The sequence below is a fragment of the Epinephelus lanceolatus genome, chromosome 1 (genome assembly GCF_041903045.1).
Source record: "Epinephelus lanceolatus isolate andai-2023 chromosome 1, ASM4190304v1, whole genome shotgun sequence".
NCBI classification, from domain to species: Eukaryota; Metazoa; Chordata; class Actinopteri; order Perciformes; family Serranidae; genus Epinephelus; species Epinephelus lanceolatus.
Window position 1 is genome coordinate 35732489 of NC_135734.1, and position 20773 is coordinate 35753261.

Consider the following 20773-nt stretch of genomic DNA (forward strand, 5'->3'; position numbering starts at 1 on the left):
CATGATACTTGTGCTTTTAAAATTCCTTATGAAAATCAAATCAATTCCCTCATCTCAGTGGCAACATAGGTGGCTGCCCATGTCAAATATAGGAAGATCTGCCGCTGAATGTGTAGGTGAGGTATCAGAAGGCATGAAAAAGGGAGATGGACTGACAGTATACCAGTAAACATATTTATCCACTGGATAACTGGCCTGTTGATAGAAAAAACAAAGAGGGAAGAGAGGCAACGAAAGAGTAGGAGCAGGGCGTAACTTGAGAAAAATGGAGGGGAAGAATTTGTGTTTTTTGTGTGGCTCTGTTAGATTGTTTAATATATTCCTAATCTCCCCATTAGTGCTTTCTTTGGGACTTTCTGCTGTATTAAAAAAAGTAGGCTAAGAACCCAATTTTCAGTTGAAAGAACATTTCACATTTTAATGTAGATATAACGCCGGAGAAGTTCAAACACCAACACTGGCTGCTCTGGGGAGTCATACACAGGAGCAATTGCTTTTTTTTTTTTTTTCTCCTATCTTGTACCTTGTCTTACCTTCCCTTGTCTCCTTTTTTACAAACGAGCAAATAAGAAAAATAGTAGTATAATTAAGAACAGCCCTGAAGCGAAAGCACAGGGGGAACACATTTAAAATCAGGAGCTATGCTATGATTAACATGATAAAGAATATTGTGAGTTTTTATCATCATAATAAATGAATAAATTGTGAAGATAGGCAATCAGAGTTGCTATCTTTGCAGGCTGAGTACTCCTGTGCAACTGTAAACCTGCTGAAAAATGAAAATGAAACGGCATTGTGAGCCTCAAGGTCATAGTCAACCAAACTGTGCATCAGTATTGCTATTCTTGGAAGCTATAAAAGCAAAACCAGAGCGGAGGAAAAGACAGACAACAATATCAGTATCAGATTGGATCATGTACTGCATGACACCCTCAAGAGTATGTTCCTTCCCAGATTTGCAATCCTACAAAAACCTTAAATCTCTCAGAGGCTCAGCCAACAAAGTTAGTAAGGTTACAAAGCCGATCTGCCAGGACGGTTTGGAAAGTTCCCTCTCCAGTGAGCTGAGGCTCTTTTCACAGAGAAGTGTTGACTAGACTCTAAAACATAGATAAGTTGGGCTTTTAGATGAAGATTCATGGCAGTCTGATTTGAAATATCTTTGAACAGTTGCTGTGGTTGTGTCATTTTGAGCAGGAATGTATTCCCTCACTGGGAACCCTGCAGCCTCAGTAGTGCTCCATGTAAAGTACATGCTACTTCATCTGTATTTATACGAGGTGATTTGAAAACAGCAGTTATCTGAAAAGCTTTAGCGTTAATACGTTGGAGGAGTGTGTTTGTGTCAGATGGCCTCTTGAATGCTGGTCGGCTGGAAATTAAAGAAGTGAGTGACACAGTCTCACCACAGCGGCGCCTGCAACCGGCAGTTAAATCTTAATTGCAGAACAGCAGTGCGACGTGCAATTTTGTGCCCAGCGCATGTATTTATATTGCAACACGAGTGCTCATTTAACAAAATTGTGGGAGACCACGCTCACATCCCAATGAGCAAGTGCATATGCCTCCGACAGCACCAGTGATTATGACTGTACCGGCTTAATTCACTGAACATCCACACGAAATTACAAGCTCCAGTGGGTTATGTGGTGCAAGTGTTTGGGCGTTTTTATGTATTGTTTACACATTGCTGAATTTGCTGTAGTCACATTATCTGTCTCAGAGAATTTATGATATGAAGATGTCACATCTGTTTTTAATGGTGCACAGCTGCATGCTCACATATCAGTAATCCGGGGACACGCTGGGATTTGTACTGATGATACATATCTTTGCAAAGATTAAACAACTGTGCGTGCATGTGTCAGTGTGTGTCAGCATGTGTGTGTGTGTGTGTGTTTGCATGCACACTGGAGTCACTACAGTTCCAGGCCTGTGTCTCCTCTTTGTTTCTGAAGCATAATGGGCTTTGTAAGATAATACCCAAGAGACATAACAATACTTCTGAGCTAGAGGATTGTGAAGCCATCCCAATTCGCAGCATCGCTCTGGCTCCGAGCTTCATCTGTGATTGGAAAACCAGCGAAACCTGGATTTACCGGCAAATGATATTAATCGCCGCCGTGGTCCTCTACACTTTATCATCTCGTCTCTTTTCAATCACTAAGCTCTCAGTTTCTAAGCTATTTTCCCTGTACCTCCTAATTCACGCTTACAATGTCAAAATAGGCTCATGCTCTGCTATGCTTTTATTTATTGGAGGAGAAAAGAGAGACCTTGGCGAGATTCAGTAGTGTATATACAGGGGTTAGAATTTGTTAAGTGTGTGTGTGTGTGTGTGTGTGTGTGTGAGTGTGTGTGTGTGGTGGCGGTGGTGGTGGCGGTGGGGGTGGATCCAGGAAGGCAAGTTCAGGTAGCACAAATTAAAATCAAGGTGACGGGTTGTATAAAAGTTTCATCTAGACAGTGCTTTTCACATACAAACTGTTTGACAGGTTTAATGGGTGATTTACGAGCACACACTTTCCGATCATCATTTTAAAAGCTCAAAATCTCTATTTATGGTCTCAAAAACTTTGCTATTTGTACTCAGGTTCATTGTAAACTCTGACTAATCAATCTTCCTGTTAAGAAGCAGAAAAATAGTTGAAGCCTAAATTCTTTCTTAAGCAACAACATTTTAGTGTGAAAGGTTAAAACTCATCTCTCACAGAGTTGGTGATTGAAACTAAACTTTCAGCTCTGTCACAGAAAACTCAGCTTTTGTCAGACTGTTTACTTACAGCACAGCTACACTCAAAGATAACTGAGCAAACACTTTCCCCAAGGCAGTCCAGATTCGATCTGAGTCCAATCAACAGATGTGAAGTTGGGCAACCGGTGGCCATGGCTTGCTTCGCTGTCATTCAGCCACTATTGAGCGAAGCTTACCGCTAACAGCCACTGCTGTAAGTACCAAATTCCACAAATCCATTTAATACTTCCACCATCCACAGTCAGACACACATGGCTGATTATTTACTGCTGAATTACATCTTATAATTTGCACCAACAGCTGACGCTGCTCCAGTGTAAGTGTTTTTACTGGCTAGCAAAACATCCTGGCGCCGACTATTTACTGGAGTTTACCAGCCTGTCGTTCATGTGGCATTTGAGGATAATTGTAGGCACAGTTATACTTGGCTTTCAATGTCTGAGAGTCCACCACTTGGATTTTCTTCACGTCTTGTCTCGTGTCATCAGCGAAAATGAAATATAGATTTCATCTTATGTTTCATTGTCAAGATCTATTTTAAACTCATCGTCGACTATTTTTCGTCACGGGACAAAGGTCGTTGACGAAAATCGGATTGATATTGTAACCTTGTTTTTTTATTTATTTATTTATTTATTTATTTATTTTTTTTATTATCTTTCCCCGAGGCTACAAATATTTTTCTTTGAGCCTTGAAACAGGTGACAGGTGAATAATGCATTACCCTCCCTCCACTATAAATTAGTTATTAGAATTTTAAAACTTACCCTTTGATGTTTGAAAGTTGAAAGTTAAAGGCGAAATCCTGGAGTTAAAAAAAAAAAGCACAGTTTTTCTACTCTTGTCGCGCAGGCTTGTTAGTTTTTGCAAATTATTTATTTTTTGGCCAAATTTTAAAAGAGACGGAATAATAATGAAATATCACTATTATAAGCTTATGTTTGCTTATGTACACAAGCATTCATCACACATTGTGTGCCCAAGGGCTGTCAGAAAATTTAAAATCCAACTGTAATTTCTGTTTTTACAGTTTCTGGCTGTGATAAATGGTGTAATTTTGGCAATTTCTAAAGAAAACATTTTCTTTAAAAATCCATAAAATAAACACAAAATACAACCATTTAAATGTGTTTGCAGCTCCCTAAGCCTGAATAAAAAACTCCCTCCCAAGTGCTTAAAAAAATATTTGCCATGCCTCCCTCTCTCACAAATAACAGTCCCTAACTTCAGTCATCGCACATGCACCAGCACTATACCATATTGTTCCAGCGAATACTTGGCTAGCCAGCTCATCAACCACATTCACAAAAATACTGTCCTTTTAGTTAGACAGCCTTCACACAGTCCCAAGCTCACAACATGAAATTTCAAGCCCCACATTTTCACACAGCTTCACTCCTGAGCTGTCATGTCAGCAAGCCAACAAGTCTCTCACAGCAGTCAGCCAATAGCTAGACAGCAGTTGGCCGCAGCCATCAACCAGCTGTTAGTGCTGCTGAGTCAAAGATAAATCAAAGAAAGCCGTGCCAACTGGAATAAGAGAGCAGTTTGCTGCTGACTAAGTTCTTCTCTAACCTAATAGTAGCAGGGGTGTAAAAATAAGTGTTTTTCATGTTTATATGGCTGACTAACTAGCTACCATAACATCAGGTGCTAACTGTTAGCAGAGCTCATTTGGGGAATGTTTGTTGTTCCAACCAATATTTACAATATGCCGAGAGCAGGTACTGTTTGCTTATTGGAAATTAAGTCAGTCTTCAATGTATTCCCAAGTCTACTCATAGATGTTTTTGTCCATACAGCATGTAGTGGTACCCTCAGCTGTTAGCTTCTGTCACTAGCATGCTAACATGATGGCAGGATGGTGCAAAGGTATCTGTTTTGAGTTGGGGCCCCACAAAATGTAAAAAGTATAAACGGAAATTTACTAGATTATGGGAAGAAATATGTCTCTGTCAGCAGAGAGTGGGAGTGTTATCAAGCTGTGGAGACACAGTGAGACAATTTATGTCCTTTTTTAACATGTCTCCACACAGAATGACACAATTCACATTCTTCTGGCCTGTGGTGCATCCATTTTTATTGGTGGAGAGGTATTTTCATAAAGACAGTTTTACCTTAAACAATATTTATGGGCTACATAATTGTTGAAAATGTTTCTTCAAAGTTTTTTGTTGCAGTCCCAGATGTAAATGTCTCACTCATAATGTTCAGTTTGCCACATGATGAGCCTGGAGCATAGACAGGCTGATGTAAATAGTGAGACTGAATCATTTGCTGTCTTTGTTTACTTATTATTTGCTGCAATGTTTTGTTAGAATCAGACAATGCTGACTCTCTACTTCACAATTACATCACATAAGTCCCATTTTCAGTGGACCAAAAAAACCACTAACATCCACTACAACCTGTCCTCATAAAATGGTTCGTATGATATCCTACAAATCAGTGCCCCACAGTAATGATAGGTCCTTAACATAAAGTAATGTAAAGTTATTGTGGTTAGGTTTCTGCAGACTGTGGTTTTGTGACCCATCCACAACCCCAACCTGCCTCCTTACAAGATCACTCTGGACTGCTTTCTTGTTTATTCCTGTCAGTGTATTGAAGTGATTATAGCCAAAATACATGGATCATGCATGGACTGCTGGTTCACAATTACAAGGGATAAGTAAGAATTTGCGTGCATTCGTTACTTCCCATGGACAACCATACAAACAGTTTGTGAGAAGAGCCTGCCCACGAACATCTGGCTTTTGTATTTAATGGAAAAGGTTACAATTGGTATTCACACCAAAACAAATGATTCTGCAGTAGTCACTGGTATTTATCGTCTCCAGCTCAACTCGGTTTCAATCAGCAGTGATAGAAACACAAAACATGGGTGGACGTGCTAATTTTAGTCCCTTTGCCAGTGTGGTGCAATGACAGGCCGCCACAAAATGCTGCTCGTCTGTATCCAAGGAGCACTCAAAGCATTGTAGTCTGCACCGAATTTGAGAGAGAGACTGAATAAGTAAGAGATATAAGAAAGAAGTAACCACTGTTACATTTTCACTGGCCTCTATGCTGCTTTCTACTGTTTACTTACCTTATTTCTGTCCTGTTGGTGGGTGCTTTCACACCTGCCCTGTCTGGTTAGGTTCAATAAAACTCAAGTTCATTTGCCCCCCAAGTGTGGTTTGTTTGGGCAGATGTGAAGAGGTGGTCTCAGTCCAGTTACAAACGAACTCTGGTGCGATTTGTTTGTAGTGAGAATGTGTTCCGACCTCGATCTGAACCACCTGCAGTCACATGACACATTGTTTGGGTTAAACATGAGCATTTCACAGTCCTGGAGGATTATTAATGTGCACCTCCTCCTGTACTGCCTTAATATGCACATTCAGCACATCCAATGCATCAAAACATTGTTTTCTAGTTGGAGCCGCGCCTCGTTTTCAAACTGTATGGTTTGACTAAAATGAACAATGACAGCAATATAGTCCACGATGACCAGCGCTAAAATCAACCTGTGTAGCTGTCCCTCCATTGTGACATTAGAAAGTGTCACATTTATCTTGCAAGTGTACTCTTCTTCAACATTTTCTTTACTTCCTGGATTTTTCCCACGTGGAAATTCTGACCAATCAAGAGCAGCTTTCTCGCACAACGCATCTTATCTGGTCCGCTTGAAAATGCTGCCGTGAGAACACGAACCAACTCTAGGCAATTATGCAACCAAAGCAAGCGAACTCTAGGTCTGAAAGCACCCTGTGTCAAATGTGACATACCAGAAAAAAACGACATTCTCATCAGTCTGTTGCCTCTTTAACAGGTTTTCCTGCTTTTAAAAAAACCTGCACACACTTGCTCATTTTGGTGGAGTAAGGGTAACAGAGTGAGCCGCAGGCTTGCTAATATTTTATCTGTTTTCAGTAAAGAAAATTACCTCATAAACATTTAATTTCACATTGCTCTTTTGCTATCAGAATCACTCTTCCTTTAATTATTGATGTTATTTATAACTTGCTGGTGTAGGGGAACGACTCGCCATTTATAACAAATAAATGTTAAATTTAACAGTGAAAATCTCCTCAACCAACTAAGAGGTATAAATTATGATTTTGACAGCGGCATGTATCAGGCTGTCCTGGAGATTGCTTTGGTATGGGAAACATTGCACTTCAGGAGACATTCAAATAGATAGCATAATTCTTTTTCTTGTGAGGGATGCACTGTTTATTAGAGATCTATCAAGTGGGATGGGGGTATTGCACTGTAACTCTACAGTACCTGAGTATTTATTGCTGTCGCTTGATGCCTGTAGAATGCCTGTAATAGAACTGATAAACGGGGCAATTATGCCCGGAGCTCCTTTAGCTTGTATTGATAAGAACATTTGGCACTAAAACATAAACTGTCTGGCTTTCATTTCTTATGACAGGTGATAGTTTTGCATGCCCTGCAATCTTCCAGCAGCTAATTTTACACCTTTCCAGTCACTTTCTCAGCCAGTCAGTTTGCTTATCCAGCCAATTAGAATATTGAAGAAGCAGGAAGGCATTAGCTCTCCGATCTGCTTTTTCATTTATGTGTATCAAGCTTACTCCGACCAATCAGTCTGCAGTTCATCTATCAGGTATTTAACAATTCAGCCGTACTGCTGTAATATCAATAAGGTGTTTATTAGCGGAACATGGTGTGTGTTTCAGGTAGCTAATCTGTTTTAATTTGTCCACTTTAGCAAAGCAGAGCTAACACATGTCCCTGTTGAATCTCCTCCTAGGTGCCTTAACTCCTTGCTCATCTGATCGTAATTGGACAAAGCACTTGACCATCAAACTGTTTCCCATCTGTAAGTACAGTAATTGAAAGCAGATGGCAAATGGTTTTGACTTCCTTGCCCCGTCTATGTTGTGCTAGCATGGTCATGCCGTGTTGAAGGCTCCTCTTGTAACAGCTTTAAAATTATGGTCATGAAATATGAGATGCTTTTTAATGAAGTGTTGTCTACTGGGCTCTTGGCCTGACAAAAACACCCAACACTGATTTGAATTAGAAATGTTAGCCCACTCTTGAATCGACAGAATTCAGAATTGTGTTGGCCATCTGCTCTGACTTACGTAGACTTCAAAGAGCAGATTTGTCTGAATTGGTTCTCCAGCCCAAAACTCCAGAGTGAAGCAGCATATTTCTTTTTGCCTATTATCCCCCATACTCTTACATTGTGCTGTTAGTGGTGCGGATGTGATTTGACAGACAGGTTCCAGCTATACGAGTCTTTGTCCTCCTACCTGCATACTTATGGGGGATTATGTGGCATTGCAGGCTTAATATGAAGTCTCAGTAATGGATTCTCAACTGTGTATTTATGTCTGTGTATGTGTGTGCTTGTGAGAATGTTTGGTGCAAAAACAATGCAACCCTCTGTGTGTGTGAGTGTGGGTGTGTGTGTGTGCACTTGGGTCTTTGTGATGCCTGAAAGGTTTTGGTGTCCACAGCGACTGGTTTGTCAGTCTGAATGACAACTGTGCATGCACCTGTCATAGTCCTTTGAATATGCTCACCATTGCTAGCAAGATAGAGTCCCCGAGTAACTTGGGGTCATTTCTGTTTGTTTGTAGCGGTAATAAAGCACTGATGAGAGTTCAGGTAGGCGCTGTGACCTGCTCCTTTGAGAATGTGTGAGACTGTGTGTGTGTGTGTATGACTGTGCATCATTTTGCCAGTCTTTTGTGCCTCCTACACAAACTTGGTTGTACTGAAGCCCGGCGCTGTGCATATACTAAAGAAGTATGTAACAGATATTGAAATTGAATCTAACCTGTCTGCAAATTAGAAATATAGATTCCTGTTCCTTCAGTTTTGCAGCTGCGAGGAAAAGAGTCATCAGCAGCAGTGTGATGGAGGAACTGTCCCCTGGTTCGCTCTGGTCATGTTTCAACATATAAGAGGTGGAGGTGGCAGATGGGGAGAAAAGCGGACTGATGAAAAAGAGAGGAAGGGAGTTAGGGGTGAAATGATAAAGTGGAGTGTACAGTAAATGTCACCTGCAGGCTGCTATAGCTGCAGCGGATTAGTGAAAGACAGTGTCCACCCACCCTATAAACATCCCTCTCCATAATGAGATTGATCATGTTGATTGTGAGGATAATCTGTCGAGTCCGAGTGCAGAATGATGCTGGTGTATGGTGAGTGGTGCATTTATAGGACTGTGTTTCAAGAGTGTGTGGAGCCTTGCATCATTGTTGTAGATTTAGCTCAAAAAGATTATTAATTTGTTTTATTTATTTAATTTCACTGGTACACCCAGTTTCATGCCCACACAAGCCAGTCACCAGAAAAAATGTTTTTATTGTATGGTTCAGAGCTGCCCTGGACTGAAAATTTTCCGAGTCGACCAATAGTCGTCATTTAGGGCCATTCGTCGACTAGTCGCCCACATGTTTACGATATTAATTTAATTATTAAATTAGATATTTTGGGCGGGGCAACAAAATGGTTTGAGTTCAAGGTCACTGTGCTACATTACAAAGAAATACCAAACCGTACTAATGAACCTTCATTAATATAGGCCTATATTTTATCTACAAGTGCACGTCACACACTGAGCGAGCCGCCTGTTAATGACGCTGTCGGCAAAGCAGTAATGATTGTGCTAAGTGGCTAATGGGCATGTAGCTACTTCCATGTTTCAGATGATACGTCATGTTTGTAGTCGACCAATGAAGATGAGTTTACATATCACCTTGGGTTCGTCCTTCACCTTCTCAAAATGATCCCACACTTTGGATTTCCTGCCCGACATGTTATTAACTAGCCTGTGGAATAACCTGGAAATTAGGGGCAGTACACATGCTTTGTCTTTAACCACCTGGAAACAAGAGGTTGGGTGCTGGGAGCTACTCATGTTGCCTTTGCCAGCTTTCAAGAGTCTGGCGGAAGGTTGCGTCTGAGGTTGCTAAGCAACCTTAACAAGTATGGTATAGCCTATTTACCTGAAATCCTGAGTGCAGAGCTGATCTTCTTCCAGACGCTGTTTATGAGTGTGTAGGCCTATCATCCATGGGACAGATGTAAAGCTCTCGGTAGCCCTGCACTAACATGATCAACTTTTCCGTATTTATCAAACTGAATATTTACAGAAGAAGGGAAAGATATCTGTCAGCTGTGATTGGTTTGTAACGTGACTCCTGTCTGACTGCTGAGCGTGGTCACTTCCTGTGTCTGTCCTTTCAAATTATTAATTCCCACATGGTCCAGTCATATAGGTTTTGATTTATTTTGTCAAGGCGCTGCTCCTAATAAGGCACAGTTGTTGTTTTTTTCTGCGACTAAGTGACCAGTGAAATCTTGGCAACTAATGACCTTTCTGGTCAACTAACGATTACACTATTAGAGGGCAGCCCTACCACTGATACAGTACATTCGTACATTATTTTGTAGCTGATACGTTGAAATTTTGCATTTCTCAACAATGCTGTGGTGAAGGTGTGGTTAGATTTAGGAACAAAAATCACTTGGTTATGGTTAGGATTGGTAAAAAAGGCCCAGGTTTAGTGGCTCAGACACTGCTGGAAAACACTCAGTGTTTGCCTGAAAAAGTGTGTGTTGGTAAAAAAAAAACCTCAAATGCTGTGCTACAAATGCCGCTGGAGCTCCTACAACATCAAAACAGGTTCATCCTCTGCAATGTTTTTTTTTATTGCAGCAGAAAAGAGAGACCTTGGCAGGATTCAGTTGTATACAGGGGTTAAATTGGGATTTGTTATGTAAAAATTCCTAGATTCGGTGCCACAAACATCACTAGTAACGCCGTGAGGAGTTGCCAAAAAACAGTTGGTGGTGTTGGTTTTGGACAGCTGTCTGTAGTTTGGCAGGTGTCTTGTGTTGGTGTCATGCCATCCACCATCCCCTCCTCTTCTAGGTGACAAAAGTCAGCTTATGTATTACATCACTTTCGAAATGTTGATATGATATGTATGAAATGTGCAAATGTAACGTCTTTGTGGTTTGCAGAAACGTTTTCTCCAGGCCCACAGCCTTGCACTCAAAGCTCTGTTTCTAAGTTACTGTTAAACCTACAGATGCTACGTTAAGTCTTCTGTATATCTGATGTTGAGTGCCTTGAAGTATGCACTCAACTTTATATCAGTTATATTGTACCTCCCTCCAACACATTCACCTTCATCAAAGTTTATGCTCTTGGCTGGTCTGTCAAACTTAATCCAGATGGCTGCTGCAGCCGTAACACAAGAGGCATGAAAATATGCTTTTATCTGCATTGTATAAGAAGATGTGAGATGTCGGCCTCTACATCATGCACTGTAAATTACACAGAGTTTCTGTTAGATGTTAAAGTGTAATAATGTGCACATCGATAGGCAACATCAACGTCTATTTGAAGAGCAAGCTTTTAGTTGCTTTTTAAATAGATGTATCAAGGATGTAGTTTCTTTTTCAACATTGCACCTCAGGGGGAAAAAGTAAAAAGAGGAAACAAGAGGAAGTGTAAACAAGCATGCTATGAACAAAAAGCCAGGAAGCAGCTGTAATGCTTTCTTTCCAGCAAAGGTATCAACCCCCCTACATTTGTGCAGATGAAACTGTCCTTCAACATGAAACGCAAAAAACACTCAAACAATGCACTGTAAATGCAGAGCCCTGACAAATTTGTTAAGAAAATGGCAGAACTTTGAGGAACAGGATCAACAAAAGATTATGAAAACAAGCTACGGGGACGTTTGAAGCTCGAGGCGGGACTTTGAGTTTTATGACCTGGATAACAGTGAAACTGGAAGTCTTGAAATCCTTCATGCAACTGCTTTTTTCATCACTTCTAGGGCATCAGAAGACATCGACATCAAAAAGCTTAAAAACACACTTTGTAAATTAGCACGCCAACTGTTGGTTGTTGTGTTGGTTGTTCTTTGAAGCCCGGTGCCCAGATGTTTACCATGAGAGAGAAAAAAAGTTTCGTCTTTGACTCCTTCAACAAAGCCATATGTCTAATGGCCTTAATGCAGATATTTCTGTTCTTTTCCTTTGATGAGCACAAACATGTAACTAAGATGCATGTATCAAGCTGCATTATCTGTCTCTCATTAAAAGCCTCTCTTTCAGATTTCCTGTTTCTTGTGCGCTGGCAGTGAGAACCTTTATGAATCATTGGTTGTTAATGGGACATTGACTATTCCAGTCACAGCAGGAGCGAGGGGAGGGGGCAGCTGGGAGTCCCAGGGGGACTCAGACCCGTGGCAGATCCATTATTCATGGTTCACCATGGGCTTGTAGCGAACACTGACACCCGACCTGCCTAAATCAAACAGGGCCAGTGAGTTTAATGCCCCTTGGGAAATGTGAGGCTCAGGTAAAGGTGGGGGATGGGGAGGGTGTAGGGGAGCAGTGGGGGTGACGGTGAGGGTCAGATCAGAGAGTAAAAGGAAGAGGAAGAAAGGGTATGGCCCCTCTTCTTACTCCACTGGCTCTTGCTTGAAAGCTGTCAGCGCAGTGGCTGTTAGAACAATTCCTGTCCTTTGCTTTGGTATGCTGGTTCCTTCTTTTTTGCTTTTGTCAACACGGCTGTTTCTCTTTTACATTCTGATGTCACTATAGGTCTAATCATAAAGGCTCACACTGCATTTCCATAATGAAATACACAAGCTTTTCTTCGTGGATCACCTTGCACGACAGTTTCTGTCTAGTGCTGATAAACCTTACATTAACTTTTACTTTGGATTTCAATTGAGTAATGTAAGGTATTGTTATGAGAAAACATTATCAACTGAGTGTTTTGATATTCTCTTTGTGCTTTGCTGAACTCAGAAATGTTTAAAGGGATACTGGTTTTCAAGCAGCTTTTTATCATAACAATGTGGGCAGTATGTGTAAATGATTTATGTTAAATGTTCCTCCATCTTAGCAGCAGCCAGATGAGTCGTTTTGGGTCATTGGGCGATTTTTTTGCTGGCTCTTGGGCTTTTGTTCGAACTATAAATTGTACTTCCTTTTTTTTTGAATGACAGGGCCACTCTGTCTCTCTTTCTCTCTAAGGGTGCTTTCAGACCTATAGCTGTCTTGCTTTGGTCTGAATCAAGGACCAATTTTGTCGCAAAGTACATGTTCTCACGGCAGCATTTACAAGCGAACCAGATAAAATTCCTGCACGAGAAAGCTGCTCTTGATTGCTCAGAATTTCAAGAGGGTCTCAGTGCTATTGTTTTGGCGTACACCTGATTGCGACTGCTGTGCACACCTGCCCAAACAAACCACTTTTAGGAAGCAAATGAACTTGAGTTTGATTGAACCGAACCAAACGAGTTAGGTGTGAACGCACCCTTAAACTCAGACCAAACTCAAATCAAACAGGAAAACTTGTGCTGACTAAACATAAATGATGATTCTGTCGGTGCATTCCCTGTTTCTCACATACTATGTTTTCATAAACATATTTTAGTGCACTGTTTGGCTGTAGTACGAGAATTTGTGAACCGGAAGTGGGTGCCATTCTGATTCCTGTAATATGAAAACAGAGATGACAGTGCTGAGATCAGGCAGTAAAACTAAGCAATGCTGATCACAACTGAATCAAGATTCTGTTACTGCATTGCCATTTTCTCACCTTAAATGTTTTAAGAAACATATTTTAGCTTATTGTTTAACTTGGTTGTTACCAGCTGGCCGCAATATTGTTTTTCTGACCAGCTTACTTATTGGTCTAGTTGTTGTAGTTGTAGGTTTTCTAACCTAAGAGCAAAAGTGAATGCCACAAACCTGTTCCTCTGTTTTCTGTAGTCATGTAGCACCAATTTCAGAAGTATTTGCATCCGTCTACTGCATAGAAAGCTCAGTTTTCAGCAGTGGAATAGTGGAGTGCTTTGTGTCTATACATGTACTGAAATAAATTTAAATCAACTCTGTCTTTTTTTTTGTCTGTATCCAAGATCACAATCTCAGTCAGACTTGAAAAGAAAGTGTAGTCTATGAATAATACTATATGCTGGAAATGAAATGTGACAAGGCTAAAGTATTGTATGTGTATGCATGAAGGCATAGTTTGGAGGGGGAGAGTTTTCCGTGACTGCACTGAAGGACCGGCGAGCCTTCAGTGTGGATGTTAAAATTATGTAAGGGAAATCAGCGAGACCTCACTGGTGTCCTCTGTGTCATTGCTATGCAGGAGAGTTAGTAGTGAGGCTCCGTTCAGCCCCAGAGCCAGAAGGTGACACTGTATTGAAGCCAAGCGCTAAATACCCAACAAGGGACTGATTGCTTTGTATACACCAGCATTAGCACCAGTTAAAATCAGCCTCAGTGCTGTCAGGGTGAGAACAAACCCAGTCTTGCTTGCACAAATGTTCTTTGAACCTATATCTCATTAAACGTGTTTGTGCACAATGGCAAACATGCAGTATCTGCATGATCCACATGTGCAGGGTTCAATGGCTTCATGAAATAAACACAAACTGTAGTAATATAAGAGGCCATCTTCTTTGAATTAAGTCCTTTTGCTCTTGTTGTTACTGAGCTGGAAAAAAAGCCCTTACCAGCAAAAGCCCCATAGATAAATTTTCCCTTGATAACTTGTGCCCCAATGTAACAGGTCATTACCGCCTTGTTTGTGCATGTCTGGTTTTCCTTGAGTAATTGTATAAAATCAGTGGAAAGCACAGCCACGGCACGGTTACATTAATATTGCTCTATAATTCTCTGTTTAGATGTGGAATCTAATGAATCCAGAGAGTTTTACTGTGCTGGTACATGACGCACAACTCATTTCCCACAGACAAAGAGCCCCTGAAGTCCCTTGTAATTACCCACAGAGATGTTGAGTTCGTGGGTTGCATCTTTATCTCCTTCAACTCAACACGTCCCATGGGCAGCCCCTTCCTGTTCTCTCCGAGAACTCCTCAGTAATGTGTAGCTTTTTCTTTGATCTGGCAACATTGCTAATCAGTCAAATTTCCTGGATCTGCTCATTAGATAACCATTAGCTTGTTTCTGCATAATTTGACATGGCAATCAATAGTCAAAGCAAATGATAGTGATTCAAACAGAAGTGTGCAGTGTGTTTGGTTGCTATGTTCGGGGTGATATTCATAAATAGCCTATTATTTTTACAGTTTAGCACTTGTGAAACCTGGAGCGACATCACTTTTCTTGTGCTGCTTTAAGACACCTTTTGCAAGTATGTAAACCTTTGAACCCTGAGCAAATTGGTGCAATTTCTTTCAAAAACATGGGAGAAAAGGCAATAAGCAATGTCCCACAAATTAGAAAACATAAATAAATAAATTTAGAAAATTATTTTAAAAATAGGGAAAAAGAAAAAGGCTAGATTTTTAATGATAATAATAATAATAATTTTTTTTAAACTTTTTTTCTTTAACTAACTTCTTACTGTCATTTTGTGCAATTTCTTCTTCTGCAGCTCATTGCCTTCTTCCCATGTTTTTTTTTTTTTTAAGAAATAAAGCCAAAAAATTAAAATGTTTTTTTCTTGTAAAATATTGTATAGAGTTTGTAACACTTTGTTTATGCTTTAATTTACAAGTCAGTAAGTACGAACTTGGTTCATCAGTGGAATCATCTCTCATGTTGTGCCAAATGTGTAAGCATTTTAGCATGCATCTTCTGGAGTGTTTTTTTTTGGGAAGATAGCCAGGGGCGCTCGATGTTTCGTCAAATCTGCAGTGTCACTTCATTGAGCCTGTCACTGCATTACCTCCTGCATGTTGCCTCTAATAAATATGCAATGTGCATAATATGCATACAGCAGTTTACAGAGTTTCAACAAGATGCAGCCAAGAAAAGTGCCTTTTAATTTAAACGCGCTTGTGTTGAAAGGCTCTCATACTCTATGCAGATATGTGGCCGCAACTTCCAACACAAAAGGCTGAGAAATAAAAGGAGGAAAAGCAATCAGTGTACCAATCAAAGTTGAAAGAAGTGTGGTTCTTTTTCAAGCAGATTTAGATAATGATGGGGGAGAAATAATCTCACATGGAACCAGGGAAAGTAATTTTCAAGCAATTTTGTCTTCGCTGACTAGAGGTCAGTGTTTAGACAGACAGAACAAGGCACAAAGGATTGCAGTGGTGGTGGCCAGGTGCTCAAACCAGCTTTGGCCAGTAATGATCAGTCAAAGAATGTAAAAGAATATGGACATGCATATCCATTTTTTTGTTGGCTTGTTTTCCTCTGCTCTCCGTGTTTGCTACAGCTTCCCTCCTCTGCCTCTTTCCATCCATTGCAGATTAATGCATTTGACAAACCACTGAGCAAGAAAGGGCATTAATAGCTACTCAAAGCAGAGAGCTATCATGGGAACCCTTCTTGTGAGAAAATTACGCATCTTCAGACCCGCAAGGCGGTATGCAGGGATAACAGAACACTTCTACACACTGTTTTCTAAACACTCTCTTGGCCAAGCCTGAAAAGAAAGAGGCGGGAGAGACTTCAACTGGCAAGACAAGGCGAGGGGAGGGGAGGGGAGGCGAAGCGAGGCGAGGCAAACGGGGGGGGGGGGGTTCTGTTCCCTGGATGCATGGGTATAGGCCTCTGCTTCTGAAACAGTTAGTCCACAAAGGCCTAATCACCAAATGACATGATGATCCAGCTTACAGTGGCAGACTGACAATGAAACTGTGTCCCATTCCTTCAAATACACCATGTGTCTCGAACAATGTGCGTACACACACTTTTTTTTTTTTTTTGTGCGTGTGTGTACGCACACACAGGCATGTGTGAGTGTGCATTCATGCGTGTTAATTTCTTTATATTATGAATCCGGCTAGATGCATAAACACTTGCCTAATTCTCATGTGGTTAATTTGCATAAACTTGAGAGTGTTTTTGCTGTTTGATGTTGTTCTCCACAATCGCTCTTGACAAATGACCACAAAAAGGCTGCAGTGTTTACTGGTGTCTAAATACATAGTGTGTTTTGACAACTGTATGACCTTCAGCTCGTTGTCCTCTGGTGTTTCCAAGCGGCATAGACACTGAAGACTCGAGGTGAAAAGAACACACATTTAGTTCCAGCCTTTGAACAAAAATAATGATCAAAATGATTAAAAAAAAACTGTTTCTAAATGCATGACACATTCAGGGGAATGGTTTGAATACACTTAGCTAATTAGCTTTCAAAATAGGAAGTAGGCAAAACAAAATGCTGCCCCCCCTTCCCAACCCCTGTAATTTTGAAACAGGTTAGTGAGTTTCTCGTTTTAAATATTATTGTGTTTTTGCTTACTAAAAAAAACCCTGCTGTGACCTTTTTCTCCACGCAGGCTCTCAGTTTTTCCACATGTATATCAGCTTTGCTTTTTCTTAAAGCAAATCTTGGCAACAAACGTTTGCTCGCAAGTGCAATTATCAGATATTTACTCAGTTTGTTTCCATAGGATTTCGTGGCACAATCCCTACTGATGCTATTTGTTCCTCCTCATTAGTCATCAGAAATAATAAATGCATTGTCAATACAGGAACCAGTGTTAGTAATGCTGTCAGTATTAAACCACCCACCACCACCACCACCAAAAAAAAAGAAAATCTATGTTATTCTACTTTATGTAACTGCTTGCACTTATAAAAGGGTTAATGTTCTGTATAGATTTTACACAACACAAAAATAGATACATTCTCATTACTGACTGCACAGAAATCAAGGGAGTCCATTTAGATTCTGCAGCACACAATTTATGGCCAATGCCAATGCTCCCTGCCAACGCAGGAAGCAGTGTGCCTTTTATGCAGCCAAGTGAGAAGTGAGAGTGTGAAGGTCGGTGTAGTGAATGAGCCTTCAGCGTGTCAGAGTGTCAGGGTGTCATGCTAGTGACGGAAGACCACATCTCATCTCAGACCAACACCTAGCTTTTTTTCTAACCACGACCACTTTCCTCAACCTTAACCAAGTCTTTTGGTTCCTTAACTGTCCTGTAGTTGCCATGCACATACATTGTAAGATGTTGGCATTGAAAATCAACAACAGCACTTCAAACTGATTTGTTTCTCAAATCATATCTTGAGGACAAAGTGCCTACACTGTTATTTGCCAGTAATCAGATTTGATTTGCACGTTCAGACATCACCAATCTCTCTGCTTGAGTTGCTGTGGTAACAATGTAAGCCTTGGTAACAACGTGGTGTTCCTAGTGATGCAGCTTTCCAACATGGAAACATGAGAAATGAAGGTAAATCATTTCGCCCTCTGAATGATTTATGTCAGCGTCTGTCCATGGACTGTTGTTCCCTCATATTGTCTCCTTGAGTGTTCTGCTTCTAACAGCATGGATCTGCTCAGCACTTCCGTTACTCTAGCTTAGACGTCATCATTGTGTGTGTTGTGTTCAAGGATACTTTGAAATCTAATTTTAGTGGCCAGAGTGTCTGACCCATAGACTTTATATAAAGATGGACGATAGAACAGCTCCCCAAAAGTGAAGCAAAAACATCTCAATCATCCCCTGGTAGCTGGCTGCAGTAGAGGTTAAAAACTCTGCCCCTTCCATGTTAGTGGATGGGACATGGGCCAAAATAAAGATGGTTTCTGTCCTACTGAAAGTCCTTGGCTTCATCACACCGTGACCTCCAGCATGCACTGCGGCGGTTTGCAGCCGAGTGTGAAGCAGTCAGCACCTCCAAGTTTGAGGCCATGGTTCTCTGCTGGAACACGGTGGATTGCCCCCTCCAGGTTGGGAGAGAGTTACTACCCTAAGCGAGGGTGGTCAAATATCTTTGGGTTTTGCAGTTTGCTTGGCAATTTGGCACAGCGTCTGCAGTGATACCGGAAGGCAAATCTTTCGATTTACTGGTCCATCTACAGTACGTCCCAACCCTCACCTGTGGTCAGGAGCTCTGGGTAGTGACCGAAAGAATGAGGTTGTTGATACAAGCGGCTGAAGAAAGTTTGCCCCGTGGGGTGGTTGGGCTCAGCCTTAGAGATAGGGTGAGGAGCTCGGACATCCGGAGGGAGCTCGGAGTAGAGCCGCTGCTCCTCTGCGTTGAAAAGGGTCAGTTGAGGTGTTTCGGACATCTGATCAGGATGCCTCCTGTGTACCTCCTGTTAGAGGTGTTCCAGGCACTGGCGACACCACCAGACTGGTAGGAGTCCCTAGGATAGACCCAGAATGTGCCTGGGCCTGGAAACGCCTCAGGATTCCCCCAGGAGGAGCTGGAAAGCATTGCTTTGAAGACAGACATTTGGAATGCTTTGCATGGCCTGCTGCCCCTGCAACCTGGCTTCAGATAAGTGGTTGAAAATGGATGGATGGATGGTTTCTGTCATTAGGGGTTGTTCAGGTGCTCGTTTTACTGAGAAGTTTGGTTTTAATTAGTCATTTGATGCTATAACAGGGGTATTTGATTTGTTCAGTTCAGTGCTTGCAATTGGGCAGACAGGTGTATGGGCAGGAACTTGATACCGTGGAGATCGCTATTGTTCAGACTCTGGCTCCAAAAGACATTATCAGCACAAGATGACAGCGGCTGTATCCTGGATATTTTGGCTTCATGTTTTTGTACAGTAACGGTTAGTTGAGACACGTCGTCCATCTTTATTTGCAGTCCATGGTCTGGACTGATATGAATCTGTAGAAATCCGATTGGAAACACATTTTAAACCATCTCTAAATGTGGCAAAAATCCCATTTATGTGTTTTTTTGCTGTCCAAACTTCCTAAAGTCAATTTGGATACACTGTGGATATGCCAATAACTGGATATGGGTTGGCAGTCTAAACAAGGCCTTAGAGAACATAGTGTCCCGGTTGCTTATGCTCAATATTCAAAAACTTTGGTACCGATGCAGAGCTCCTTATTTTCATCAGCCGACACTTCACCTGCAACTTCTTACCCAAGTGTCTGCTGCATGTGAGAATATTTCATCTTTAAATTCAAGTTAAAAAAAATCAAACATGTTAATCGAAACCAGCTGCATATTCCCAATGACCTCCAGCGCTGTCCTGCATACCTGTACACTAAACACCCTTTTTATTATGCCTGAGCAATTCATAAATAATGCCTGTCCTAACATCACCTCAAGTATACAAGTCTCACCATTGTAAATATCAATTACAGTGATGATTACACTGAGCTAAAGCAGCAGAACAGAAGGGTAAAGGTAGATGAATAGAGAGGAGATGGAGGGTTAGTGGCGTTTCCCAATATAAACTGCACCTGAGCTAGGCTGTGAAAGATAAAGAACATTCAATTTTCTGCCCCTGATTGAATGTTTGAGAGCCAGACTGTGTAAATAACATTGGGCTGGGTGTATGAACACACGCACACACACATCCATACCCAAGCAAATATATGGAGTACATTGTCACGCATACGCTGTACACCTCAGTGTGGGGGACGAACATTCCTGAGAGTACTTGCCTCATTCATTACTGCAGTAACTAAAGACATAATTGTGCTCTCAAACTCTCTACTATGGAGGTGTGTATGTGTGTGTGTGTGTGTGTGTGTGTGTGTGTAAGACAGTAGAGCAAGGAAGACAAAAATTTGAAGCTTCATTTGAATGGCTTTGGGCTGTTGACAAGGGTTGAGAAAAATGCTTTTCCTCTTGTATGAAAAAAAAAAAGAAAATCCCACATGTGCACACAAACCCTGACACACACAAACATATGAACTTGAGCAAATACACAACTACACACACACACACACACACACAGTGATCTGACAGGTGAGAATGGCTTACAGCTAGGTTAAAGGGGAAGCACACTACATAAGCGGGTCACCTCTCCTGGGACACAGCAATTTTTCAGCGTTGCACTGGAGAGAAAAAAAAACAATGCAACAAAATGAACGGGTACAACCTGATAGTCTTTGGGTTGATGGTTTTTGTCCCCGCCTGACCTCAGCCTTTAGTTTCTCGGAAGTGGCTTCTTCATTAAGTCCAATTTCTCAATTCAAAAAATCCTGGCAGCCTTCATGAAAACGGCAGTGAATAATTTAGTGTATTGTGTAACAGTAGTCAGTTGTATGACCTTTCCTTTTTAACACTTTGCCCATGCAAATGACGTATTTCTGA

General features: G+C 41.2%; 1 protein-coding gene across 2 annotated transcripts in view; it reads left to right on the forward strand.

The window, feature by feature from the left end:
- Positions 1–20773, forward strand: part of cdh22 (cadherin 22) — a 249081-nt gene that overhangs the window by 17919 nt on the left and 210389 nt on the right. The window contains exon 1 of one of the 2 annotated variants that reach the window (XM_078169868.1): positions 7522–7592. The exons of the other annotated variant lie outside the window; for it this stretch is intronic. The gene's annotated coding sequence lies outside the window, so the exon portion shown is untranslated. Of the gene's footprint in view, positions 1–7521; positions 7593–20773 lie in introns of those variants that run through there. 2 annotated transcript variants of the gene reach the window in all.